At 40.2% G+C, this 27,990-nt stretch overlaps 2 long non-coding RNA genes across 3 annotated transcripts; one reads left to right on the top strand and one right to left on the bottom strand.

Moving 5' to 3' along the window:
- On the bottom strand, positions 1 to 27,976 carry LOC144587888 (uncharacterized). Its single transcript, XR_013543085.1, has 2 exons — positions 23,173 to 27,976; positions 1 to 4,812 (listed from the first exon to the last, which is right to left on the bottom strand). It is a non-coding gene; the product is annotated as an uncharacterized LOC144587888 (long non-coding RNA).
- On the top strand, positions 3,680 to 20,326 carry LOC140703151 (uncharacterized). 2 transcript variants are annotated; one of them, XR_013543084.1, is made up of 3 exons: positions 3,680 to 3,755; positions 8,014 to 8,048; positions 11,109 to 20,326. It is a non-coding gene; the product is annotated as an uncharacterized LOC140703151 (long non-coding RNA). The 2 variants fall into 2 exon arrangements; XR_012082503.2 differs by lacking the exon at positions 3,680 to 3,755 and having other exon boundaries at positions 4,808 to 8,048; positions 11,109 to 11,213; positions 13,535 to 20,326.
- Positions 27,977 to 27,990: the final 14 nt, after the last annotated feature.

The raw sequence follows: 27,990 nt of genomic DNA on the forward strand, positions 1-27,990 counted from the left end.
AAAATAGAAATGCCTTAAAATAATGTTTAGCATAACTGACTTTTCAGATGCTACCAAACTGTGTCTTTTTCTTTTGGATTCTATAGCCAGATGATAACAACAGCCGTCCACTGAGCTGGTTAATAAGTGTAGTTTAGCTGTGGTCCTTTACAAAACTCTGTGAAAAGTTTCTTGTCATTAAGCCTTTTTAAAAGAACTCTCTAGAAGTACTTGGATTTTTCTTTCATATGTAGACCACATGCTGGAGTGTTTCTTTGGAGCCAAGTTGAGCAACACTTCCCATGACCTTATCTGCATATCTGGGAAAGACTTAAAAAACAAAAGAAAACAAAAAAATCCAATCCAAACAAAAATAACACAGACAGGCCTTGAAGAGGCAAGGACCTTTTCAGCGACTGCGTTGCAAGTCCTTGTGTCAAGCAGCCAGACAGCCAAACACAAGCTTTCTTCACCAGTTCCTCCACACTGAGACTGTACATTGGAAAACCTGGTGTGGGGGTGATTTGCAGAAGTTCTGGCACCCAGTACAAAGATCTTTCTTGTCGTTTCTCCCTGTTCCGTCCATTGCTTTTTCTGATGGTATTTTTAGAATCTTTTGCCCTGCCAATAAATTGCTTCTCTGTTGCATCCATATTTCCTTCTTTGGGGATGGCATAGGTCAGTGTCTCATTTCCAGGAGACTTACACACGATTTTTCTGTGTATTTGTTTGTTTTCTCCCTTCTCCTTCCAGTAATCCTTAAGTAGATTCTAGACCATTGAAAGCGTTTCTGATTAACCAGTGGACCAGAGCACTAATATTAATAAACCGTGCCTCAGAAAACAGGTGGTGTGCATTTGTTCTTCATTTTGTATCATATCGGAACTTGGGAGAAAGGAATAGCACTGCAGCCGTATCTGCTATAGGTTTTTTGGAGTCATCTTACCATCAGTATGTTGGAATCTGCCTTATACAGTACTTATTTTAAGACCAGTATGTCAGGATAAAATACAATAAAATTAAAGAAAATGCAAAAATGTTGTGGCACCGTAAAGATTGTTATATTTCAATGTGAGCTCTCTTGGATGAAATTCATTTCCTCAGACATGCCTGTATAAAATAATGTGGCTGCTTCTTAGGAAACTTTAAGACCAGTACAGTAGTTTAATATACAGTACTCAGAGCAATGGTCCATATAACCTGCTTAAAGGTATCTAACTGGAAGCAGCAGCTGTTCCGGGTCTGAAGTGGAAGTCTTTCCACAGTTTTGCTTTGTTCATAAGATCTTCCAGTTTGATATGACAGGGTGTAGCAGTCTCCCCCAATGCCTCAAGGAATCCCATAAAATCTGAAGGGTGATGCAGTTTGGGATTTTTACTGCATCTATTTTGGGCATAATATTTTTGCCATTTTGCAATACAAACCCAACCAAAATGTTCACCTGACAGATAGGCCCTGTGGGTTGCAGCTAGTTTTAGCCATGTAATTTGATTAGGTAGTGTTACCCAAAATGATGGCAAACTGTATTGATATTGTGTATCTATTAAAAAAACAAGTCAAGTTACAGATTAAATGAGAAAGCATAAATAGCCAGCTACTTTACTGAGACAGAACCACATCATATTCCTACCGAAGTGGTCCAGAGTTAATAGCTCTAATGCAATTTCTCACCATCCATTGTCTTTTGTAGTTCTGTTGCCATTTTTAGCTATTTCGAAAGAAAAAGAAAAAGTTGAACTTTCAGCCAAACCATTAGTATAACGGTTTTCAAATGGATGCCAAGGGAACTAGATTTTTAAACACATCTTTTTTTTAGTTCTTTTTTTTTCTCCATTTCTAAGTACACCGATTTTCCTGTAGTCTCTGAGAAATTAATTACTCGTGGTCTGATCTAGACAGCATTTGCCAGAATATGACTTGAATATTAAACTGTTCCTTTTCCCTGAAGCCTTTATCTTTCTTTGATATCTGAATTTATCATTTTATCTCTCTAGAGAAAAATCCCAAACATGCCCTCCTTCCTACCCAAACATAACAAAAAAGATGGAATGAGCTGTTTCTTCCCTCCATAATCCTGAAGCTAATTGCTACTTAAAAAAAATCAAGCACATCAGTTCCTTTGCAATTGGTATCTCACATGTACGATGTTACCTCAATTAAACCATGCTGGCAAATAGCCCTTCTAGAGACATCTGTGCTATGCAAGACATGCTAACATGGAGGGTAGGGTGGAGAAAATTATATCTCTCAGCACTGCAATTACAGCCCTATTTTGTCACTTTTGTTCTTTTCTTGCAGATGTATTCAGCCATGTATACTCAACTCTCCCTCTCTATCATGTTCTCTCCCCCCACATTCTTTTCCTAGCCTCCCTCTCCACGTATGTATCAGAACTGAAAGAGGGACTGCTTGTCTTGTGCTCTGTGACGCAGATCCATTTCCTGCCTATAGCCTTCCCAGCCAAAGGCAATCAAACATAGTTCTCACATCAGAGAGATTTGTTTTTTGGCAGTTGAGCAGAAAAGAAGCAACTTTGAGAGGGTTTGTTCTTCAGTTGAGGGAGATAAGTAGGCGGATGAAGTTACAGAGACAGAGAAAGCGGGATTGAGGAGAGTTTATGTGAAAAAAGAGAGCATTAAAAAATCCACCTGAGGAGGAGGATATAAGTTTCCTTTGAAAACATGGTGGGTAGAGGAAGAGGTCACTTAATGCTTACTTATACAGTAGCTACATCCACTGTATCTGCTGTCCCTAAGCTGGTGCACTACAGGTCTTTTGCACTTCAGCTCCCATGCTCCCTACTTATTGGCTTACTAGCAAGGCTCATTGGCCCATTAGCTAATAGAAGCTGTAGTCTGAAACACTTGGAATGCCCCAGGTTGCAGAAGACTAAGCCATGCCTTCAGAATCCAATAGCATATACAGATTTTTATTCAGTTAAGTTGTGCATCTGAGCTGATCTGGAGCATGCTGATGGATTCCAATTATGTCATGCACTAATAGGAACAGCTGGCTTTTCCATCTGTTTGCCACTGGTTGAAATTGTCCTCCTCGGTTTACATTTGTTTAATATGCAGTTCCTGGGTCGATCATTTTTACCTCATGGAATAGTGGTGCCTTACTGTCACATCTTTTGGCTGACTATTGTAGAATATCTTCTTTGGTAAAGTAAATGTACTTTTCCTCTGGACCGGAGAACAGGCAGCTATAGTGCCCCAGTTTTTGTTTTCTTCTCTCTACCTGCAACTCCCATCAGTTTTCTGCAGTTTAGACAATGGCGAGGGATTATGGGAATTGCAGTTTGAAAAAATCTGGATGGCCTCTGTAGCTCACCCTGGCTCTAGGCCTTCATGTGCCCTGGTCTGTTATGGATCACCAAGCTATGTTTTCTAATAAAAATGCCATCAAAGGACCTTGGGTAGGAAGAGCAAGGGATAGTGCTGCAGTTGCCCAAAAGGTCACACACAGAGAGATCCACTCAAGCCCTGAGATTCTCATCACAGACTTTAAAAGTTCTCTGCCCAGCAACTGGCAGGGTCACAATTAACTAGCTGGGATTTGGGGGGGGGCAATTACAAAACAGGTTTGGACTTTGATATGAGGGGGCAAAGACTGAGGCAGACTAGGTTAGCATATTAAACATTTGAGATTTTGAAGCCGGCTTCCAAGAAGTACAGTAGCCTTGCATAACAGTGGCACTGTTTCGGGGAATAGTGGCTGGAGCTAGAGAACTAGCCTTGGCTGCCTATGTATCATCTTGCTTCTGACCTGTATGTGTAAGTACAACATGTAGCAAATATTTTCACAGTGAAAAACTCTTGAGAAGGCTCCCCTGGCATTTCTGTCTGCCAGCTGAAGAGTGTACTGGTTTGTTGGGCCTCTGAGGTCTCCGTGTCCTGGCTCTTCAAGAGACAAGCTCACAAGGCCTCAGTGCCAGCAAGTCTTGTGGAAGAAAAGGGAACACTTTCAAATTTGGGCAGAAGCCAGTAGGAGCAGTTGAGGTTTGTATCGTCTTCTCAGAGTCCAGGACAATCTTTGACCTATTACAGCTGTATCATTAAAATACTCTGTAGAATTATGTTCCTCTAAGAACTGTTAGTACAGTGGACCCTCGACTTACAGACGGCTCGACTTACAGACTTTTCGAGTTACAGACTTCTCTGGCTGCAAAATTTAGATTCGACTTGCAGCTGGAGAATCGACTTACAGACCAGAAAAAAACCCAAAATGGAACAAAAATAGAATAAAAACCACCAGTTGTGGGATTAATCGGTTTTCAATGCATTGTAGGTCAATGGAGATTCGACCTACAGACTTTTCGACTTGCAGACACCATTCCAATACGGATTAATTCCGTAAGTAGAGGGTCCACTGTATCTGTATGGTGATTTATAACAAGTAACAATTGTATCTGGAGACATCTACACATAAGGCAGTTAATGACCAGGGCATAGGGCTCCTGAAATTTTGGGCCAGGTGACCCCCTCTCTCCACTGGGTCAACAAGTTGCCCCTAATCTGAATATATTGCTGTTTCCCATATTCAAACACATACAATGAAAGAGAAACACTTTAATTTATGACAGGCCTAGGCTAAGGCTATTCATTCACTGAAAAGGCACCTGCTATGTTTGATAGCACTATAGAAGGTGCTACAAAGATAGTCATTACTGTTCCTTTGACAGACACCACTTCTGAATATCACTTTGAGCAAAATAAGAGTCTTGAGGCCTGGGATCCAATGGCTGTCCATATGAAGTTCTTTCTGAGGTTTCTGCCTTGTCCTTTCAACACAGTTTCCTTCTTTGTTTCCTTCAGTTTGTCCTTTGTCTCCCTTTAAATAAGTAAATGATTATAAGATTGAAACAAACAAAAGAACCTTTTCATGGAATTGTAAACAAGACTATAATTATTTACCCTATTCCTAGTGTTGTTTTTCATCTTTAGAAAACAACAATATTTACCAAACTTGTCATCACAAGTTCTTTTGACCTGATGTTACACTGTGCGCTTCTCATCTGGATGATGATGCCTGTGCTGAACTCATGACTCATTCCAGGTGTTCTGGCTTATAGCACCAAAGGGCAAAGCTTCCACTGCTTCTTAAGTGTTGTGTTTTTGAGTTTGAGCAGTTTGTGTAAATTGTGTAAAGGAAGGGTAGCAGAAGATTATAGAAGGCAGTGTTTCAATTTTCCTGCTTCTTAACATTTATTCTCCTCCTTGGTTCTAAAAATCTTTCTCCAATAGTTCTAAAGCCTAGTCTAAATACCATACACTGGATGAGACTATGAAAACATGGCTACCTTTTGTGTGAGACAGGTTTGGGGAACGTGCAGCCCCCAGATATTTTGCCTCCAGCAAATCCAGTTGTGACAGCTGATGAGAAAAATCTGGAGGATCACAAGATACTTGCCCATGCTAAAAATATGCTTAAAACATGACACGCTAAACCCAATTCAAAACCCATTTATCTGGGTAATGGGACTGGTCTCTCACATTCGTGAGGATTGCCATGAGCTTTCAGAAAAGCAGTACAACATTTATTTTACAAGAATGCTTCTATAAGCCATTCCTTTGACAATGAGGAGTTCTTCCTCATTTAACCTTATTAGCATACTCAGCATTAACACCATGAAAACATATAATGTATTAAGGTATAACCAATGTCTTATTGAAAACTCGTAAGTCCAATGCATAAAAAAGCACAATGTGCCATCATGTACATGGCCCCTGCATTTTCTCTGCTGTTCCATTATTTTTAAATCCAATCCAAGGATATTCCTAGTCTTGGGAACAGACAAGATAAAGCTCATCATAGTTTGGCTGTCAGCCCAACCATTGGGCTGACAACCAAATGGATAAGAAATGTATTGCTGTAAATTACATGCTGACCTATGCTCACTTGAATGAAATATGCCTTTATACCTTTGTTATTGGTCTTTGTTTGTTTCCTTAAAAGCCTACCTGTAAATTGGGTAAGTATGGAAATGCGGATTCCATATTTATACCATCCCATAAGGGTATGTTTTCTCCACACACACAATAATGCGCCTTTCCTATACCTCCTGCCTTTAAGGTAAAAAAGTCCAGACAATAATATAATGTAGGAATGGTTTCTACCTATCACAATGTGCACTGCTATTATATCCATGGATATTTGCTTACGTCTACTTGCTTGTATTTCAGACAGCTGGGAGTGGTTAGAGAAAATATATCTTGTTTTAGTTGGCCCATAACATTATATGTTTGATCACAGGATAAAGAATTGTATGGCAAATAAGTCTGTCCTCATTCTATTAGGAAAAAGACATCAATTTAAGCATTTAGCATTGGCTAGATTTAAGCAAAATGTCTCCTTTATGGTTGACAACATGCTTTGCTGAAACCAAATAGAAATCTGTGACATGGCCTCCCTGAAGAGATCTACCTGGCATAATCACGAACAGCACTCAGATACAAGCTTAGTTGAGTAAGCTTTGTCAGTAGGCAATGTATAAACATTTTAAATAAATAAAAATTACAATTGTAATGTATGGGAAACAAATTCATTGAGTCTATATTCTACATACAAAGGTTTATATGGTCATGAAAATGAAATGTTAAAAGCATTACATTAAGACTAATTGCTTGCAAAATGCATGTGTTAGCAGAAATGTACATTAACATAGAACAGGACTGTAACTGATGCAGAAATTGAATGAAATTAATTTAAGTTCGGACAAAGAATGACAAGATACATTGAAACTGACTTTAATCTGTTACTGTTCTTGGCCCCTGTCCACCCCCAAAATGATTCAATAGCTGAACATTACATGTTGATATCAGTATGTATGTTCATTGTCAGCAGCAGACTCTTGTGCACTGCAGTTATCACGGCTGAAGAGATGACTTTTAGGAGGGAATTTACAGTCAGATCAATTTCTGTGGAAGGACCAGTGGAATAATTTCAGTGACGTCAATTCCTTGATGCCTCATTGAGAACCATTTTCAGTTCCCGCTCTTACCCTCTTGTATATGCTTTACATCTGGCTCATCAAGCTTTTGTTTCTGCAGCTGGGCCAATATTTTTAGCATTTTCGACATCTCCATCATAACTCGTTGCTCCTCCCCTCTGTCAACAACATCTTCTTTAGTCTGCTCTCTTGAAACGGGTGTAAACTGATGGCTTTCACTAACACATAATCCCCAGCTTGTTCCCAGACTAATTCATCTAATTTTGGGATTTGGAGAAACATAGGCTGCTGTAATCTGATCTATGACTTAGAATTCCAAACAAAATCATCACCATTTGACTTTTTTTCATGCAAAATATTGGACTTTTATTGCAGCAAGTCTAGAAAGCCTGGCCTTTTCCTCTTTCTCCCTGGAATGCCAACAAAAGGGCAGGAAAAGGGGGGAGCAAAGTGTGCTCCTTATATACTCCTTATATACTCCTTATATACTCCTTATATACTCCTTATATACTCCTTATATACTGTGCCCCACAGTATATAAGGAGCACAGTATATAAGGAGCACACTTAAAGCACTTTGGCTTCAGAACAGCAGTTTAACCACTGCACCACGAGGCTAAGGAAGACAGTATGAATGCTCTAGATATCTCTTTCTTTCCATAGCATCCTTCGGGAGCTCCACAGATAGTCAAAAATGAAGAAAAGTAAGCCAAAGGTATCTGGAAGTCCAATTTCAGCTATAAGGGGGAAAAATGTGTTTTGGGATGTTAAGTGGTGGAGAGGTGGGAGGTTTTCAATTTGTTAAAAAGGCAAATAATCACTCCTGCAGATTTCCAGGAGCAGCAATTCACCCTTATTCTATTATTTTTAAAGTAATAGAGATGTAAGAACCTGGGGGACAGTAGGCCACATGAACAGCTCTGTGAGCCAAATATAGCTCCCTGGCTTCTAATTGCCCCCCCCCCTTTTTCATGCAAAGCATCAAGACAGTTTGGATCCAATTGAACATGTTTCCTGCCTTCCATGCTAAGTGATTCATTTGAAGGGCTTCCCATTTGATTATCTGTGTGCTTTTTTTTCCAGGAAAAGTGAGGGATTCTATTACGGTCATCTGGCAGGTATGTCTTGCTGATATTCAACTCCATGGTTTGGGACTATGGTATCAAGGATCAAACTGTCTGCATATATTTCTGCCAGTGCATTACAAAAAGGCCCTTCTTTGGATGCTTCCACTGTTGTAACATGCAATTGTATTTGTCACACTCTCCACGTGGCCCCTGCCTTGTTTCACCAAACTAAGAGCTCACGCTACGTGCCCCTCAGCTGCCACCAGTTGATTACATCAACATTACCTATTATTAATAATTGAGGTCCAAGCCATAAGTCATTTAAAAAGAAACAAATAGAAATAGTTTATTGTTACAGATGTAGATACTTCAAGCAATGTTGTTAACTCACAACGAACATCCTCCTTCATCCACTCTCAACCAACACTTTCCCACCCAAAGTCCTAAAATTCTCTGGACTCTCAATCTCCCAATCTAAAACAACCTGCCCAAAAACTTTCCCCCTCCCGTCCTGCTGGGTCTCTTATATCTCAAGACTCCACCCCTCCAATTGGTCTATGCAGATAGCATATGAATATTCATGACTCGGGCAGATGCCACAGTCTTGTTTTAAATATACGGTAGTGTTTTGATGTTGAAAGGCCACCCCACAAATGTAAAGCAAACAGGTGCTTGGGATTTGCCAGTTTGATGGGGAATTCTGGTGGCAAATTGCCACAAAGCATTTATTTATTTATTTATTTATTTATTTATTTATTTATTTATTTATTTATTTATTTATTTATTTATTTATTTATTTATTTATTTATTTATTTATTTATTTATATGCCGCCCATCTAGACATAGTCTACTCTGGGCGGCTCACAACTTAGAAGATAAAAACAATTTAAAATATACAGTTTTACATTAAAAAACAAAATGATATAAAAAGTAATATAAATTTACGATTTTAACAGTTAAAGTGCTTGCTTCAATACTTTTCTCTAGTGGCAAATTTTGGTGACATGATTTGCCACCAGAATTTGCCGGTATAATTTTAGGGATACATGCATGCCAACAGTCAGCGAAGAAAGCAAAAACCACATGCAATATCAAAAGGTATTAGATATCTGCACAACCAGAATAGTGTGCAAGTGAGCAATGCCGGTGTGTTCATTTCCTATTAGTTACGTAAACTGGTCTTGTTCAAACTATAGTTTGTTTATACCTGACCTTTTGTTGACCATCTCAGTGTAGAAACTGAGCACTAGAAAGAAAAAAATAACAGCGCTTTCAAGCTTTTCCTAAACTTACTGGGCCAGCCCCCAAGGTGTACTCCCGACCTCACTGTTAAATTCTCAGTACTTTCATTCTAAATGTCTCTGCGGTTGAAGATAGAAACTTCGTGCTGTGGTAAATTTCAGCCAATGGCCTTTCTATCAGTTGGCTAACAAGGGGGAAAGGGCCTAAAAGTTTCCCCCCACCCCCAATATTTTCACAGGGACAAATGCAGTAGAATTTTTTCCCATACAAGGTAGTGTGTTCTTAACCGTCAGTTCATATCAATCTTTTCGGCAGTTTGGAGCTTGCAACCTCCTTGCATTGTTTCATTTGCATTTTTGTTCAAATTGGTCTTTAATTTTTGAATTTGTAAATGCTGGACATAGACACGATAGATCTGGCTCCTTCTCTCAGTTCTTTGATACCTTATTTATGCCTGCAAATGTTTCATTTGGAACCGATTCACTAGAAAAACTCTGGGCTTCCCTCCAGACAGCTTCATTTCCCTCTTCCATCTTGAGACATTCCTGGGTCTGACAGCACAAACTCTCATAGATAAATATTTAGGGAAAATCAGTGGAGTTGTGTTACTGAGGCACACAAAATATGTTTTGGATTAAATGGTGTCACCTCTGCTTTACCTGCAGGGCTGAAAAGAGAAAATTCTCTTTTTTTATATACCTTGGGCTGGGATATAACACTTGCATGTAAACTTTACCTCAAGCAATGGCCCTCAAACCTGAAGCTTCAGTGTTTTGGAATACAACTCGCAGAAGCCATAGGTAGCACAGTCAAAATTAGGTCTCAGTGTTAGTGTGTGCATGTTCTCCCAGTTTATCTGTCCCTATCAAATACAGCCTTGTAATTCCTTTCCCTTAGGAAGGGGGATTTTTGGAATGCCTTTTGAGAACTTTGCTAGAGGTGTAATAAGAGTTCTTCAGGTTTCAAAGTCTTGTCCCACATATCTAGCTGTTAACCCTCTGATTAGAGGAAAGACCCTTATATTTTCTATGCATAAATTAAAATAGATGTATAATTCTCTTTTCAAAGTAAATATATAAAAATGCAGGGTGATGTGTGTGAAATTAAATAAAAGCTTCCTTTTCCTTTAGTGAGGGTACAGTAACCTACAGTATATGGTTCTTCCCATTCTAATTCATCATCAAAACAGCCTTGTGAAGTTGTTTAGACTGAGACATAATAATTGGCTCAGAATCACCCAGACAGCTTCATAAATAAGTGAGGGTTTGAAACTGACTCCTAAATTCGAGTTTGACACTGTAACCACTACAGCACACTGCCTAAGCATAAACATGAACAACCACACAAAATGCTACTATTTACCAGCATCTCTCAATGTCCAGTAACTGTCTATAGGGAAACAAATGTTATTACGGAATACATTTTGAGTGGAATCTGTTCTGTTAATACAGAAACATTGTGGGGTTAAGGTTAATGGAATTTTATTGGTAAGGAAAAAAAGAGGAAGTAATGTGACTCAAACATGCATTATGGTGTTTTTTTGACCATGTTTCCCAATTTAAATTTCCATGAATCTGGCAGAATGATTTCCTAGTCAAATCCTTATCTGGAAACACTCTGTTTCCATGGATTTTGTCTTGAAAAACAAGAGATCTATAATAACTGCAAATAATCCAAATAGTAATATAACTGCAAATAGTACAAAGCTGTGCTCTTATATCATGGTACTGTTGTTGTGCTATGTGACAGAGACTTTAGTTAAACAAGACTAAACACAGAGATCCATGAACTTGACAGCTCTAATCCTCTTTGCCTCTTCATTACTGTCTTCTGAATCTTTTCAAAGTTGTCTGTCTTTTTCAAACACAGACCCAGCATGAAAAGGCAAAGTTCACCTCCTGAGGTCTCAACAGTTGCAGTTCGGCAGGCAGAAAATGTGATGACTTTTAAACGCCCTTCTGAAAATGTTCACAGGTTGTCCCTGCTTTGCAAAACTGACTGTTTTAATTTTATTTTATTATATACATATTTTAGCTGTATTTTTTGTAGTATTTAGTAATATTAGTCACTACTGAAGCACTGTACATGCGTCATACCTGAATAATGAACTGCTAAGTACAGAGAAACTGCCATTTCTTGTTTCATGTGGATGCTGTTACAGAGTTTCCTATTACAGCCTCAAACAGAGTTTGTTTGTTTTGCAACAGCACCACATTCTTGACATGAGTTCATTTTGCAATCCACTAGATGTTCTTGTCAGATAGATATATGCCAGGGCTGTGCAAAAGCAATTAGGGCTGGTATTCACTGCTCTTTCTCCTTGATTTCAACTCTTGAATAGTTCCAGTGCCTCCTTTCAAATATATTGTCATTTTTGCTTCTAGACTGTTCCCAATAATATTCATATTCTTATATCTAAGGCTCTCTAACAGCAAGGCAAGTCTATCATAAAGTTGCTAGGGGAGATTTCAGAGAGGTAGCCATTGTAGTGTGCTTCAGTGATACAAAAACAAAGCAAAACAGAAAGACAGAAGAGTTAAGACTAACACATTTCATTTCATGTGAGCTTTCTGTCTTTTTGTATAAAAAGGACTGCAATTCATGAAAGCTGACACAAATAAATTTGTTAGTCTTAACAAATACTTCTGTTCTTTGTTCATTTTAAAGGTGACACAGTAACTTGGGGTTTTTGTTTTTGCTGTTAGAAAGGAAGGAAGAAAATTCCTCCCGACTTTCTTCTAGCGGATATTCTAGTAAATTCTAGCAGGAAGAAGGCTATGTTAGATCCCTTATCCCTTATACATGTTTTCTATGTGCAAAGACTTCTCTCCCCCCCCCCCCCGAAGTTAATATTCAATCATGTGTCCCCACAGTGGCAGTCTGAAATTCTACAACCTCAGTTCAGGTTTGCCCCCCTCACCTGCTTGAGGGGAAACTCCAGGAATCGTTCTTTTCATTTTGTATCTCAGCATGATTTTATGTTAGCCTTTCCCAACAAGGCCTTTCCAAGTGTGCTGGGCTACAGCTCTCACCATCATCAGCTAGACATGGCTGAAGTTTTAGTCTGGCACATCTGGAAGCTGGGAAAGGCTGCTTCACAGGATATGTACAAAGTCTATGAAGAGCACATTTTGAAATCATTTACAGCACAAATTGAGTTGATGGAAGAATCATCAGTCTAATCACTCTGTCTCTGTAGGTGTTTGAATTGCTCTATGTAAAGGGGAAGGGAACCCACTGTGGCGTTCGCCCCTCGTGCCCCCTTGCTTGACCGTCAAGACTTAGAGCACTCGAAGGCAAACAATCCCTCTTTTACACTGCTGCCACCAGGTGATCACTAAATCACCATTACTTCAGGAAGATGAAGATTCAGTTCCTTCTTCTTTTTACCTCACGCTCTGGCTAAGAGTGAGGTACACCCTGCCAACCTAGCAGTTCGAAAGCATGTAAATGCGAGTAGATAAATAGGTAACACCTTGGTGGGAAGGTAATGGTGTTCCATGTCTAGTCGCGCTGGTCCCGTGACCACGGAAACTGTCTTCGGATAAACGCTGGCTCTATGGCTTGGAAACAGGGATGAACACCACCCCCTAGAGTCAGACACAACTGGAGTAAATGTCAAGGGGAACCGTTACCTTACCTGGCTAAGAACCCAATGCCATCAGGAAGTGTTGTTCCCACCACACTTTCTGATGTCACCCAGCCCACAGACAGTATTAAGGGGAGAGGGGTCTTTATCCCTTTCTATATGTTATCAAAGGACTCATCAGTGCATTGGATCGGCATTGAACATGATCAATTTCCAAAAGATCTTGGGTTCAAAGCATGGAAAATACCAGTTTAAAAGACCAAGTAAGGAGAAGGTAGGGAAGAACTCTGCTGGAGACGTGGATTAATGCTGCTCATCAAAACAGATTACCCTGGGCTAAATGAGCAAATGGTGTGGCCTGAAATAAGTAAGCTTAATATGTTCCTGTGATTATGTCTGCTCCATTGTAGTATCACTCTGTGATTTTTTGGATATCTATATATGCATGGAAGAGGCCACTGATTCTACTGTATATGTCCACACAGACATTTCCAATTGCTCAGCTTCCTGAGTCTTCTCCTTACGTAATTTTTCATTATTTAAGGGCAGCAATTCAGCCTTGATAACTGGTCAAACACCTGGTATTCTTCTCATGGCTACACTTCAAGACACCTGGCAGTTTTCTTATATTATCAGTGTTTGAGTATGGCTAGCATTTCATTAGATACATTGCTGGAGTACTGGTTTTCTTATTTGTTTCTGTCAGTAAATTAAATATTCAAGATGATCAACGCCGGGACAAGAGGAGAAAAGAATGAGGCAGAAGATACCTAATGTGGCTTATTTTATCATCTGAGGTGCTTTACTAATCTAGGTGCCAAGTAAGTGATGGAATTCTCTTCCCTTCTTCAATCCAATATATTTAATAATTTTTTATGAAAGTTAGTGTGGTGGTAGACAATTTTTCTTATAGCTGGTTGGGGAAGATCTCAAACAGATCGCTACTAGCTTTATCAGACTCTACTCTTTTCAAATGTGATGGATATGTTCTTCTCATTCCTTGAAAACTGACAGGGGAGTAATCTTCAATTATCACTGGAGAAAGAACAGTATGGTGTTGGATTCGGTAAGCATAATGCGAAGACAGGCATCACCGGAAACTACATATTGTTTATGACTACAAACTTTAGATTGGAGATAAGTTTCAGTGAACTCAATGGGTGTCACTTCTGAGAAAAACTTCACTGCTAATTGATTTAAAAAACTAAGCAAATTCTTTTCAGGAGGCCCTGAAACCAAAGGCTGGTCATTTTATTGATCTACCAAGATATATTGGGCTGCTGGTTCCATCTCTTTTGTGCTAAATTTAATAGAAAACAGGACAAAACACAGAGATGGCTTTTGCTCCCAGCAAAATGTCTGACGTTAGCAGATATTTTTGCATTTCACAGTGAAACCACTATGGCTTTCATTCTACAACCAAACCACGGAAAGCTGAAATATACTGTATTTAAAGATTTGAAATTAAGATCTTCCCCAACCATGATAAAGAGTCAAACTGTTTGAACTGGGATTTGTTACTGTAGTGAAATCATAGACATGTTCTAAGCATGTCTACTCAGAAATATGTCCCACTGAATTCCACAAGAGTGGCATTTGCCACTGTAACAACAGCATTACGTTGCACTAGTGTAAGCCTAGAATGATGCAGCCAACAGAGGTTTAACTTGCTTTTGTTTTAAAAAATGACAGCTATATGGCCTTCAGTCACCTCATAAGGTAACTGGCTCAGCAATTTCATCTCCACCCCCTCCCAAAAGATAATAAATAGCAAAAGCAAGTAATGGAGAACAAAATGTCCTGGCCAAAATCCTGCTGTCTAGTGCAATAAATTGCACTACAGGAAGCCTATTGAATCAATGGTAATTTAGTGAGTCAACTACTCTGTACGTTTCATTGATTCAAATGGGCCTACTCTAACTGTGACTTACTTTATTTAGCATAGTGGGTTACAGTTAGCATAGGCCCCTTTTGAATCAATTAAATTTATGGAAGAATTGACTCACCAGATACACATATATTCAAAGGACCAACTCTAGTGCAATTTACTACACCGAGCAACAAGATTTTGGCTGCTGTTTTGAGAGGGTCCAGGACGGCTGTGCTGATGAGTTGCTCTGGGGGGCTTGTAATTAGCAACTGAAAGGATGGCTATTGAAGAGGAGTGTCCTATGAAGAAACATTGTATAGTATTGTATGTTGCTGTGCTGTTTGCGTCTCCTAACATAGATACATTTATCATTGGAATAGGGAGGGTGTAAGTTCTCGTGTGTGTGTCCCCCCACCAGCTCCTGCCTGTGCTCCGGAATGCCCCAATGTTCTCCAGAGCATGGGTAGGCTGAATGTGGCCGTCGGGCCACTTTAATTGCTCTCAGCGTGATTCCCTGGCAACCCTGATTTGCCTTTCTTTCCTTTGAACGTCGAAGACCTCTTGCCCCCTCTCAGGATGTGGGGAGAAACATGCTATGTTCTTGCTTTCTCTGTCCTGTTTCAAACGCACAGAGGGCTCCAGCTGCCACAAAACAGAATCAACATCTGTTAACTTCTGGTATTAAAAGATCTCCCCTGTGCCACCTAATAGAAGTCAATAGACCTGTGCATGTGAAAACATGTGAAATTTCCCATCGAGACCATGTGTGGATCTTGTAAGACAAAAAAGGGGAGGGGTCCATGGAGAAAATGGACCTCTGAGGTCTGGTGGGGTCTGTCTGTAGCACCACCTCCACCCCGGAGCTGTGGAAGCTGACCATTTGCATTTGAGGGCATGCAAGGGCTGTAACAGGAAGAGGAAATTCCATCTGCAAAGTGACTTTAACTGGGTGCCATCCTTTGTGGCCTTTTTCATTCTAGCCCTCTACCAAATCATTGTGAATGGCTTGCATCTTGTGAATAAGCAGGGCCTCTCAGAAGTTGAGAGAGGCCTTAGCCTATTCCATTTTTAAAAAAAGGCTCCTGGTATATTAAAAAAATGTTGAACTGCCAAAACAGGTTTATAATAATCATGGCATATTACAAATGTTGTATAATGAACATTGTCTTCTTCCAACCCTGACAGCATATCTCTATGACTGTTATGTACAACCTCATTTAGACAAAACATGTAAAGTCTAAATTTGCGGTCCTCTGTGAATGTGAAGCCTGTCCCTCCTCCATCCAACAATATGACCTATGAACAAGTTGTTCTTGAGCCAGAGAAAAGTTTCTAACCATTGCCAGAAAGACTGATTGTACAGCAGTCGTCTTCTTCCTTGCAATTATTACTTTGCCTAGCCTGGAACACCTGAACTGGTGGTTCCTGATCTGTTCCCCAGATCAGTGCCCATCTGATTCTAAAGAATACAAACTGTCAATTTCCAGCCAGGAGAAAAGCTATCTCTCTCTCTCTCTCTGTGTGTGTTATGTAAACAATTTAGGTACAGACTTTGCACTGGTTTTTTTCAATGCTCCCTTTCTCAAAACGTTTCCCCTTTTTCTGGTTGGAAAAGGAGCACAAGAGCCTCTCCTTCAGGAGATGTGATAAAGGTCTTCATACATAGTTCTAGTGTTGGGCTACCTGCACATTCTTATTACAGCTAGGAAGCTAGGCGAGAAAGAAAAATAGAAAGAGGAACAAATATTCTCTCTTTTTTTTTGACAGTTATGTACAATTGGATCTAGAAATAGAGAGTGAAGGCAAGCAAGACATTATTCTTGCGTTGGTAATCTTGTGCATGGGGTTCTTCCAGAGAGGACTTCTACCACTCTTACATCAAAAGCATTTACTCATTATTCCATGTCTTTCCCTACACTGAGAAAATGGAAGAAGCAATGGGGAAACACAGGAGGGCTACCAATAGAGGACACCATCATCTGGAGCCCCATAAACGTCATTAAATGAGGCCATGCAATAAAAGCCTCATCTGGAAGCAACGTCTTGAGTTGCAATAGAAAATAACCTTTTCTCTCTCATCTCCTTCCTGAATCCTAAATCAGGAACAAAATGTTTTTATATTGTCCCTGATTTATAATGACTCTGATAGGGTTTTCGAGTATTGGAGATGATAAAGGAATTGTTTGCTATTGCCATCTTCCGGTGAGTTTCCATGGCTGAGGAGAGATTTGAACGCAGGTCTCTGGAGCCCTAGTCCTGTTATCTGTTACATCACACGGCTCTCTAATTATGTGTTGTCAAGTCTGCTTCATCTTGGGGTGAACTTTCTCGAGATTTCTTCCATACAAAATATTCAGAAGTGGCTTACCAGTCCCTCCTTCTAATGGAGCAACTCTTCTCCTGGGAGACATAGTGGAAAAGGAAACGTCGTCCCCCCGGCTCCACAGGAGGTGCTCCAACCTACTAACTCCCCAGTTGGCTCAGATTAGGCAAGCACACCTCTAAATGATCAAATCTGTAACCACAAAAGCACTTCATCACTATAGGGTAGCTTTTATTATCCTGACAAGTGGTGAAGTACTACTGCCTGGGTGACTCTGGGGCAGCAACGTTACCCTCTCTTGAAGGGAAAGCCTTGCTAACTGGGTTAGTCACTGGCTGAGAAGTCCCCTTTGATACTAAGCTGATTCCATGGACATTAAGACCTAAATGAGCTTCACGGTACAGCTGAGGGACAAAACAGAGAGCTTCTCAATTAGAACCAGAGCTGCCTTAAGTGGTAAAGGACGTGTGATTGTTTATTTATTTATTTATTTATTTATTTATTTATTTATTTATTTATTTATTTATTTATTTATTGCACTTCTATGCCACCTTTTTCTTGGGAATGCGATTTAATAAACCATTAAAGGATACAGGACTTTAAATAGCATATAAGAAGCATTAGAGTTTTAAAGATGGAAATATTCATGGAATATGTATTCGCAAAGGCTTTCACGGCCGGGATCTGATGGAATATGTTTTTCCTCTAATGTTCTGGTTTTTCTATTTGCAAATTGGTCATCTTAAAGAAGGAAACAAGAATCTCTGTTTGCAAGTTCATTTTGCAAGCATGACTTCTGTTAAGACAGCCTCTTAAGAGATAACCTACGATCCCCACCTGTTCCAAAGCAGCCCATCTCATCTGTTTTGGCCCTGATGTGGAGCTGCTGCCTCCCCCTTGGCTCTGCCGCCTTCATTACAGTGCTGCCTCATAGCCTAGCCACACCCTCAGTGCTAGCCTTTCATAGGAATGCATCATTTATCTCCCCTGGCAACTACAACTTAATTTTGCTAAATGGGACGAGTACAACTTGAGGAACTGATTTGCTAAAATAAAGTTCAATGGAGGGATAGTTAAACATTTGCTATTAAGGGATGGGGTAGGAACATATTGCAGGAGACATTCCATTAGGGACTAAGGTTCAAGCTGTATGGAATGTTATAGTTCAAAAGCAGCCCTTGGAAATCAGCTTAGAAATTAATTGGAAGACCTTACAAATGAGAGATGGGCAAAGTGCTATGATCATAGTGCCATGTCCCAGTTAATACTCTCACAGACCAGTTAAAACTTGTATAGACACCAAAAGCCTATGTCAAAAAGTTTATGCCATAAGGGACGAAAAGGCTTGACTATCCAGACTTACGACAAAAGTTATATTATCCCTAAGGCTGCCACTCTTAAAAGACTGGAAACAGGGGCATCCTTGTACAGTGGTGCCTTGCACAACGAGTGCCTCACACAACGATAAATTCACACAACGATGGCTTTTCTTGAAAAATTTGCCACCTCACACAACGATGTTTCCTATGCGGAATTTTCGCACAACGATGTCCCTTTTCACTCCTGTAAAAGTGCCTTAAACTGTTTGAAAAGTGTTTTAAATGCTTGCTAGCGTTAGCCCACCTCCTGAAACCTACGCAAACTTAATTTGGTGTTGTTCTGAGGCGTCCTTAATTTTTGGTGATTTTTTGTTTTCTCCATTGAAAGCCATTGGACGGACTTTTCAAACAGTTTAAGGCACTTTTACAGGAGCGAAAAGGGACTTCGCAAACCCATTCAAATGCATTGAGTCGGCTTCAATGCATTTCAATTAGGGAACTGCGTTTCCCTCAACGATGTTTCCTATGGGGATTTTCGCTTAAGGACGGCAATCTGTTCCAATTGGAACAGATTAACCGGTTTTCCTTGCATTCCTATGGGAAATGGTGTTTCACAGAACGATGTTTCACAGAACGGGGTTTTTTTGGAACCAATTAACATCGTTGTGCGAGGCACCACTGTACTTCATAAGGTGGGAGGCCGAAAGTGGTACAATTTCATAGAGATCACCTTTCTGTATCTTATTCAGTCTGACGTTTAACAATGGGGTCAATCCTGGTCAGACAATGGCTGAAATCCAGTTTCATGAGTTAGGGTGATGATGTCAGCAGCAGTAGCAGCCAGTATTCAGAAATAAAACATTTCCATTCCCCCCCCCCCGCCTCATAATGTTCCTGAGGCTCTTGTGGAATCCCTTCCACCGGGGGGGGGGGAAGTTGCAGGGGGCTGTGGTTCAGAACCACTAAAGACTCACCAAGAAGGTCCTGAGGCCTCCAGTGACTTCCCCACAAAGAAAGAAATTCCATGAGAGCCTTAGGTCTTGGGGCAGGGGGGTAAACAGAAATACTGTACTTTATTTCTGAGGAATTGCTGTAGCTGATGATATCATTGACTTTATACAGTATAGGGTAACTTTCAGAACAGGATTTCAGAGAGTCTAACGTCAGATTTATAACAATGTTCACTGTAATGAATTAAGTTTCGGTTCTGATAGCACAGCTCTCGAAAAGCAGTTGTTCTGCCGCCAAGATGCATGGGATCTCATTATGAATAGGAACTTGACCAAAATCTAGCAGCAGCCAACAAGGTAACCAGGGAATCCTCCTGTAAAGTCATTAGCAGGGACCGCCTGGATAAACACAATGTTGTCCTTCTGAAGTGCTGTAATAAATGGGAGACCTTGGACCTTTACTTTTCACCACTGTTGGTAACAGGAATTGCCTGGGATGTGATGCATATGTGGCTGTCTTGAGTCCCATTAGGGGGGAGAAAGAAAGGGCATAAGTCCAGTACAAAAATATGTTAACGCTGTTGTTGGAAAGAGGATTCTCCATGACACAGTGGCATTGATTGTCACAATGGTATGTGGGAAGCTTTAGAGGAGAAAGCAATTAAGACTCTTCCAAATGTCTCCATAGCAAAAAGAAAGAAAATGGATCTTACACCTTTGGGCTTAGAACTCGAATCTAACAGGAAGTGTCAAGGATACTTCCAGATGGCTCTTATTGCTATCAACGAAGGGACATCAACTGAAATCCAGTAGTAAGTCCCAGTAACAGTAGGCTCATTGAATCAATGGTACTTAGAAAGGAGTTGATTTACCATATCTCCACAGATTCAATAAGCCTATTCCAGTTGTGACTTACTATTAGATTTCAGCTTGAGTTACAGGTATTGAGTACATTGTGCAAAATATGGATGTGGAATTGTGAACTGGCCAAACATACAGAAACCTTTCGTTCATTCAAGCAAACACAGAAAATAAATATAGCAAAACAATACATACAAATATATTAAATGCCTTCCATGCCATAAGCCACCCCACTTTGGATCCCAATGGCCAAATATTAAATCTAAAATCACTACTTCTTTGAGAGGGCCTGGACTCAAAGATTCATAGGGTCCCTTCCAGCTCTGCAGTTCTATTATTATTATTATTATTATTATTATTATTATTATTATTATTATTATTATTATTATTATTATTATTATTATTATTATTATTATTATTATTATTATTATTATTATTATTATTATTATTATTATATAATCAGTGATCCAGGATCACATAAGATCTCTTGAGTAACATACACTTTAATCTTTAATTAGCAGTCATTCTTTCAATCTATTTTTTTGCCCTTGGCATCTAAGCCGGTAGATATCAAACTCTGACCTGTAGGCGTTTTTGTAATTGATAATAAAGATTCTTGGAACTGAAGTCTAAAACATATGGATTAAATGTTCAAATTCTAAACATCTGTCCCCCCCAGGGCCATTTTTGTGGGACCTCATCACCCTACCCTATTGTCTCATTTTTTTAAAAATGCTCAAAAATTACTTTGTGGCTTCAATGGGGTATGGGGGGCATGATTTTCCCATATTCTGAGAGACGCCAGCACCTCTGTTCCTCAGATCTCTCAATTTAAAATTTAAAATGCAAATTGGTCCCTTTCACCTTGCCCCTTCTGAAACATGGCACTTGGGCTGCTGGTAAATCTGAAAAACGGCCCTTGGTCCTGCCAGTTTAGAACTATCAGCTTAAGCCATTTAATCCTTTTAAAAAATGATATTACCAGTAAAGTGAAATCAGTTTGTCTTTAAAGTAGCCTTGTCTGGAAAATGATTGGAATTTCATGATGTTTGGATCTAGAAAGGACAAAGCTATGGAGTTTTTTTTTTAAACATGGCCATTAGTTAAACACAGAATTGTTTGGCCACTCATGGAAAACAATCAAATGTTGTGTCAGACAGTGTCACCAACTTTTATTCCCTGAAGGACTCATCAAGTTTTCTTGATAATATGTTATAGACTGTGACATTTCTAGTTTTATAGGACGACATACCGTTATGATGACTGTATTGCTGAAAATATTTTTGGGGCTATTTAAAAAAAAAAAACATCACTGAAAGACAGTGTTGAAAATATGACTATTGTCCCACTATGATAATTTTAAGAGACAGCAATTTTTTCAGCTCTAGTTCTTCTCTTGCTGGAATTTGAGGTACAAACTCAAAGTGTTTACATGTTCCTAAAAATAGGAAAATTCTCTTCTCTGGGAGCAGATCAAGGCATCTTCATTTTAGATAGCTGCAATGGTCACATTGCTTATACCTCTGAACATAATAGCAATGTTCTGCAAGGAAGTCAAAAAAGAAGCAATTTAAGCGTCCAGCTACCATGCATATTGCAATGTGGTTGAAGCGAAGGCTTTTTGGAGCAGCCATGTCAGCTTAAGTACATGCTCCTGTCCATCTCTGTCCACAGCTTTTCTACAGATCTGAACTACAGAATGCAGAATTTTGTTAGCTTTGGAGCAGCAAGCCATTAATAGTTCTCAATATTGCCAAAAGGGAGAATGAGGAAAAAGTGGAATCCAAAATAAGAAGGGAAAAAAATAGTCTCTGATTAGCTGAAAAGTAAGGGACGTGGTGGCGCTGCGGGCTAAACTGCAGAAGCCTGTGCTGCAGGGTCAGAAGACCAGCAGTCATAAGATCGAATCCACGCGATGGAGTGAGCTCCCGTTGCTTGTCCCAGCTCCCGCCAACCTAGCGGTTCGAAAACATGCAAATGCAAGTAGATAAATAGGGACCACCTCGGTGGGAAGGTAACAGCGTTCCGTGTCTAAGTCGCACTGGCCATGTGACCATGGAAGATTGTCTTTGGACAAATGCCGGCTCTATGGCTTGGAAACGGGGATGAGCACCACCCCCTAGAGTCAAACACGACTGGACAAAAACTGTCAAGGGGAACCTTTACCTTTACCTAAGGTATTTCCAGGAAAAGTAGGTGAGTATGTGACCATTAATGCCCAGCATGGAAATGTGCAGATGTGAGTGTATGTTTATCATCAAGCAAAGATCTATACTAGTTCTTCATACTTGTAAAAGGGAGGTAGAGCAATAGTTTTAAAAGGAACACTCATCAAACATGAGATTTAGGTATGTTCGCCAACTTACTTGCTTCTCATTTACTATTAGAATTTCTTAGATTTAGATGGAATGACACGTTCATTTTTCTTAACTAATGAAATCTTTTGCATCTCTGTTTTGTGAATCGGGCATCCGTAACTGACAATGGTATTTGAGCCTTTCAGCAGAGGAGGCAAGAAACACAATTCAGAGGCCTTTTGGTGCCATTGTATTCTGGCTACTTCTTTCCTCAGCAGCATGTGGCTACAAAAAAGGCCAATGCTATTCTAGGCTGCATTAACAGAAGTATACTCTCCAAACCCCCTCTATTTGGCACTGGTTAGGTCTCATCTTGAGTACTGTGTTCAGTTCTGTACACTATGCTTCAAGAAGGATGCCAACAAACTGGAGCAAGTTCAGAGGTGGGCAACAGGCATGATCAAGGGACTGTAAACAAAGTGTTGTGAGGAAAGACAGAAAGAACTGGGCATGTTTAGTTTTGCGAAAAGAAGACTGAGGGGAGATAGGATAGCACTTTTCAAATACTTGAAAGGCTGTCACACAGAGGAGGGGCAAGTTCTGTTTTCAATCATCCCTGAACTCACAACATGCAATAGGCTCAAGTTACAGGAAACCAGATTTCAGCTGAATATCAGGAAAAACTTTTTAACTGTTAGAACAGTAAAGCAGTGGAACCAATTACCTGGAGAGCTGGTGAGTGTTCCAACACTGGAGGCATTCAAGAGAAATGCAGAAAACCACCTGGCAAATATCCTTTGATTTGTATCCCTGAACTGAGCAGGGGGTTGGACTTGATGGCCTTGTAGGCCCCTTCAGACTTCATTATTCTGTGAAGGAACCCAGTACTCTTAGAGATCAACAAAGTGAAGACAAGAAGCTCAAAGAACTGAAGGCTGAGGACTTCCAATAGTTCCTGGGTTTTTTACTTTCCATTTCACTTGCCTTCATTAGACTATCCAAACAATGGCTGGAATCCTGTTGCTTAGTGTAGTAGATCACATCTACAATACACCCACTGAATATGTAGGGATTTGTTGAGTCAAGGCCTCTGTAAGTTCAATCGATTCAAGTGGGCCTTCTGTCATTAAACCACAGGATTTGAGCCACTGAGTGAAACATGTTCTGCTGATTGCCTATGAAAGACAAATGCAGGAATCTCCTAAAATCAGCCCAAGACATTGGAAGATTATAGCAGCTGGGAATGCTTATTCCATGCCATAAAAAAGTTTCACATACTGATTTTCTGAGTATCATGTTTCACAGTACAAAAGATGTGTAGGCTTTGTTTATTTTGGTTAGCTTGGGGTCCTAATGTAAGGGGTTAGATCTGGGGTTAGTCTCAACTACAGCAGACCCACTGAATAAATGGAGTTTACAATGAGTGTTGACTTACCAAAGTTCCATTATCTCAATGGGTCTGTTCTAGTTGGGACTAATAGTTGAATTTGACCCTCACCCACAGTTCAATACAGTTATATAATCCTAGCATAAAAACCCTAAGAAAAACCTTGCTGGATTAGATCAAAGAATTTTCTAGCACTGTGTTCACATAGTGGCCAGTAAATGCATAAGCTCATAAACAAGGCATGAGGGCACACAACCCACTCACTCCTGTTGCCTAGCAACTGATGCACAGTAGCACACTGTTTCTGGTAATGGATAGATATCGTGACTGATAGGGCTGTCTTCAATGATTTTTTCCAGACCCCTCCCATTAAAGCTGTCCAAGTTAGTAGATACCACCAAACTGCTATTGTATTAAAACATATTTTCTTGAACCACCTAGCTCAAATACCATTTGTAAAATGTGATCAGTTCGTGACCTAGTGCAGAGAATGCCCCATCCCAGCCAACTTGTCGCATTGATTTAAAAACAACAACATGTTCTGGCCAAATGATCTTATAAGGAGAGGATACTCTTGTAACTCTTGCAGTGGCCATTTAATGCTGATCCCTCTCAGCTCCTCAGAAGTTACTGTTAGTTTTTCCAGTAGTCACTAAATCTCTACAAAGGAAATGCAATGTTTACTGTGGTTCAGTATAAAAATGCTAATCCAAACACACACACACACACACACACAGAGGACTCCTCTCCTAGTGGTGTACTGATGTCACATCTATGCTCTGGAGTTTTTGAACTATAAACGCAAACAAGGGATTATAGCCATGGCAGCAATGCCAAAGAATCCCTGATATATACATCACCCTCGTCCAAATTTAATATTATTTAAATCTAAGTGAAAATGGGAGGATTTATATTGTTTGTGAAACTCAGTATGGCCGTCCTAGCTGGGATTGGGAAACCTAGGGCATACCTCGGCTACTGTACATACGTCTGTTGTCCTTGCTCAACTTGCTAACTATACCTGCTTTTATATCTTCATGGGCACAATGACACGTAAAAACCACACAGGTGAAGATTTTCCCACCATTTTATCTCTTGGCTGCTTAAGCCTCACCTGATAAATTGCTGCCCATCAGGCTGTTATTGAAGGTGCACAAGCAGGAACTAAAAAAATACTGGCAACTTTAGCTTTAGTCTGTTCCCTACCCATACTGTACTTTTTACCAGATGAGTAGATGTTAATCAAGATAAGCTGGTCAAAAGAAATGGGAGTTTATTTGTCTACCAGTTACTAGTCTGCAGTAATTACTCAAGCAGAGTTCTCTGAAACCTTTCAGGGAAGTGGAAGAAGGTAAAAATCTGTCATTATGTGGTGGTGGTTGATTTATTATGTGCCATCAAACTGTTTCTGACTAAGGGCAATTCTGTGATGTAATGACCTTTCATTAACAGACTTGTTCAGATCTTGTAAACTAAAGACTGTGACTTCCCTTCCTCCTACTTCCTCTTAGTGTTATTGACTTTGCCATTCAGCCTCAACTTCTCATGATATGCCTAAACTATGGTCGCCTCAGTTTAGTTGTCTGCTTCTGTTAACTATATGGAATTAGAAACAGCAATGTCAATGATACACCTTTCTTTTCAGTATTAGTATTCATCCCAAAATTCAGAAACATATTACATTTCTAAAGTTGCCTTTGCCACTGAATGCAATACAGTAACTACTTAATTCTGTGCTGCTTTTGAACTATTTATTTTAAAACAATGACCCACTGTAACTATAATTTACAGTGGGAAATCAGTTTATGGGGAAATTGGCTTCTTCATTCTCTACCGTTGTACATGTTTTCATTTCCTGAAAAATCCCTCTCTATCCACTTTTACCATTAACTGGGGAAGAGTCAGGGCTCCTACTGGAAAATTTTAAAAGAGATTGCCACAGAATGGGGCCTCTAATAGCATTAGAATGGCAGACCAGGCAAAATTGAGCTGGCCCACCTCTGAGCTATACCAGTGTAGTCACTTTTGGGCACAGTAGTTCTGGACATATGCCAACAGGATACCATGTGAAAAAGCTGTACTTCCAAAAGCTGGAAATACTCCAGAGCTATTGAATCGGTTCTAAAGTGGGTCTGCAGTGTCTTCAGCAGCTCCTGCTATGACCTGAGTCTGACTTAGAGGCAAGGTTCCTGCGAGGGTGAAAAGTATATATCTCTGGGGATAAAAGATTGTGGGGACCCATGGGTAGAACAGGTAATTTTGGAAACAAAATAATCCTAAGGTTTGTTGCTGGCTATAGGAAGAACCCTGGACAAGGAAGGCTTAATATCTTGATGACGCCTAGTTCTCTGCTGCAAAACACAGAAGCTTAGAGGCACTTCTCTTCTAACATCCCTTTAATGGCAAATGGTTGCAATCTTGTCTTTGGGCCTTCCCCATTAAATAGGTTGCCAGTTACATATCATTGTGATTGCTGGAACTAACTAGGGTTTGCACAATAGTTACCAACACTGGAGTACCTGCAGCACTTGCCACCAGTCCCAGTTACACAGGCAAGCTATCGACTGGAGCCTGACTGATTTATAGGTTTGTGACAATACTGTAGTAGTGTTCTTGTTTGTATCTCCAGATTGAGGGGTGGTGGTCAGAGAGAGGGGAGAGACTGGAATCCATCCCACTTACCTATGCTGCTGGAGGAAGTACTTGAAAGCTTTCTGCTCTGCCTGTTATGTCTCTTGCAGCCTTATTGCATCAGAGAGGAAAACCATGTGTAACTGATTGACCCATCCTGCCAGCTTCTTATGTAAGCAACCAACAGATACTGAATGAACCCGTAGGAGTGTTCCTCAAGCAACAAAGTAAGACTCAGGTAGTGGATGATTAGGACATATTTGCTGATCCTAGGTGCTCTATTCTCTTCGCATGGATATGGGTCAGTGAGGCTGGGTCCACGTGTGAGGTTGTGGAGGCTGAACTGTAAAGAGAAATAACCTGGGATAATCTCAGCTGCCACACACAGCACTTATTTGAAGGCATCAGCTTTAGCTCCCAATTTCTTGAGTTTCTGGAGAGTGAGAGGACAAGCTAACTCCGATCTTAAACCAGTAAAACTTTTTAAAAACACAACCATTTACCACATAAGCAGATGGTAGTGTGTCTAGATACATAAAATCTCCTAGAAAGGCATGGAACGTTTTTAAAAATAATTTTCTCTTCAGTACTTTATATGGACACATACGTTTCCCCCATCGATCCTCTCTAAAACTTATGGATATAGCATGTATGGGGACCATAAATCTGTTTTAGAGACCAATACTGTACAGTACAAGAGTACTGAGGGCGAAACATTCAAAAGACTTTGCCAAGATCTTTAGGCTTGAACATGTTCTTCATGCCTGCAGTTCAACAGCCTGGTAAGGTCCATTCCCTAGGAAACACCAAATTAGGTCTCAAGTGTTCCTGTGGCTCATTTTCTAGAATGTGAGGATTCAGCACCATCTGTTGGTAAATTCCTTTCACAACAGCTGCTGTTTTCAAACCGAGTACTGTACTTGGCACTACTTTTCCGTGCTTTTAAAAAAATTAAGTACTGTACTATTAATATTATTCAGTTATACTAAGCAGTGAGTAGGATCCACCTAGATGACCAATTCGATCTGTTCCTATTCTGTAGCTCTTTCAATTTTATTTTCCTTTACTTATTTGCCGGAAAACAGGGAAGCGTGGAATAAACGATGGACTACATGCACCAAACAGCCGTAATAGTGGCTTTCTAATTTCTAGTCTGAGAACAGAGTACAAAAAATAAAATAAATAGAATCTGGTTGCAAGTTTACTTCCAAGTAGACAAGCCCACTTCGCAACAATGCAGGCTCAAAGTAAAAAACACAAGTCATTTCTACACTACTGAAAGAGAAGGTAGAGCTTGCCTCGAAGGGGGGGGCGCTGATGGGAATGGCTTTTAACTTCGCCCTAAGATGCGCCGCTTCCCGCGAACATTTCGCCTTTCCAGCTCGCCGAGACTCTTTGAAGGGAAGGCGGAGAGTTTCGGAGGGGCGGGCCGGACTCTCCGGCGGAGGCGGAGCTTCCCTACGCCCCGCCCCCTGATGCTTTCGAGCGGCTTCGCTTTCTTTAGCCCAGCCCAGCTTAGCTCGG

The sequence above is a fragment of the Pogona vitticeps genome, chromosome 1 (genome assembly GCF_051106095.1).
Source record: "Pogona vitticeps strain Pit_001003342236 chromosome 1, PviZW2.1, whole genome shotgun sequence".
NCBI classification, from domain to species: Eukaryota; Metazoa; Chordata; class Lepidosauria; order Squamata; family Agamidae; genus Pogona; species Pogona vitticeps.